The sequence below is a fragment of the Carlito syrichta genome, unplaced genomic scaffold, assembly GCF_000164805.1.
Source record: "Carlito syrichta isolate Samal-C Ts95f unplaced genomic scaffold, Tarsius_syrichta-2.0.1 Scaffold315614, whole genome shotgun sequence".
In the NCBI taxonomy this organism is placed as follows: domain Eukaryota; kingdom Metazoa; phylum Chordata; class Mammalia; order Primates; family Tarsiidae; genus Carlito; species Carlito syrichta.
The window spans coordinates 194,305-195,421 of record NW_007259710.1 but is presented as its reverse complement, the minus strand read 5'-3'; the positions used below and the strand labels follow the sequence as shown (position 1 = coordinate 195,421).

The window sequence follows — 1,117 nt, the reverse complement described above, 5'->3', positions numbered from 1 at the left end:
AAAAAAAAAAAAAAGAGAGACAATAATTCCCACTTCAGGAGATGTTTGTGGGATGACTGTCTGGCACATACATGTTATCATGCAAACTTATTAGCTCTTAATATGCTCACAACACATTAGCCTACAGTTGGGCAAAAGTATCTAACACAAAGCCTATCTTATAATAAAGTGTTGGGCCGGGCTCAGCGTGTAATCCCAGCACTTTGGGAGGCTGAGGTGAGTGGATTGACTGAACTGGCAGATTTGAGACCAGCCTGGGCAACTTGGTGAGACCTCGTCTCTACAATAATAAAAAATTAGCTAGATGTGGTAGCACATGCCTGTATTTCCAGCTACTTGGAAGACTGAGGTGGATGGATCGTGAGAGCCCAGCAGGTCGACGCTGGGATGGCAGTGAGTGTGCCACTGCACTCCAGCCTAGGTGACGGAGTGAGACTCCAACTCAAAAAATAAAATAAAATAAAATGTTGACTATCTCATGTAATTTATTGAATACTATTTTGAAAATTAAAAATAGAGCCGGGCTCGGTGGCTCAGCCTGTAATCCCGCGCTTTGGGAGGCCAAGGTGAGTGAATTGACTGAGCCCGTGGGTTCGAGACCCGCCTGGGCAACTTGGCAAGACCTCATCTCTACAATAAATCAAAAAACTTAGCAAGGCATGGTAGTGCACTCCTGTAGTTCCAGCTACTTGGAAGGCTGAGGCGGAAGGATCGCCGGAGCCCAGCAGGTCGAGGCTGTGGTGGCCAGGAGTGGCCGCTGCACTCCAGTCTGGGTGACAGAGTGAGACTCCAACTCAAAAAAAAAAAACAAAAAACATCATAGGTCAAATCATCCTAAGTCAGGGACCGCCTGTATGTTATTGTTGTTACTGGGGCATTCGAGAAAGTTATTCAAACACCTTGAACTTCAGTTTTCTCTTCTGTTAAGTAGGGAGAATAACACCTCCATTATAGGGTAGTTGGAGGAGGCTATGTCCAGCACATAGCAGAAGTTAACAAGTGTTACTTATTTATTTATTTATTTTTGAGTTGGAGTCTCACTCCGTGGCCCAGACTGGAGTGCAGTGGCCGCTTCCGGCCACCACAGCCTCGACCTGCTGGACTCCAGCGATCCTTC

The 1,117-nt window shown here is 46.3% G+C and overlaps 1 long non-coding RNA gene across 1 annotated transcript in view; it reads left to right on the top strand.

Annotated features, from left to right (window-relative positions):
• The first annotated feature begins 402 nt into the window (after positions 1-402).
• The window catches only part of LOC103275647, a 28,376-nt gene continuing 27,661 nt past the window's right edge, over positions 403-1,117 (top strand). Inside the window, exon 1 of the long non-coding RNA XR_505332.1 lies at positions 403-466. This is a non-coding gene — a long non-coding RNA (uncharacterized LOC103275647). The remainder of the gene's footprint in view (positions 467-1,117) is intronic.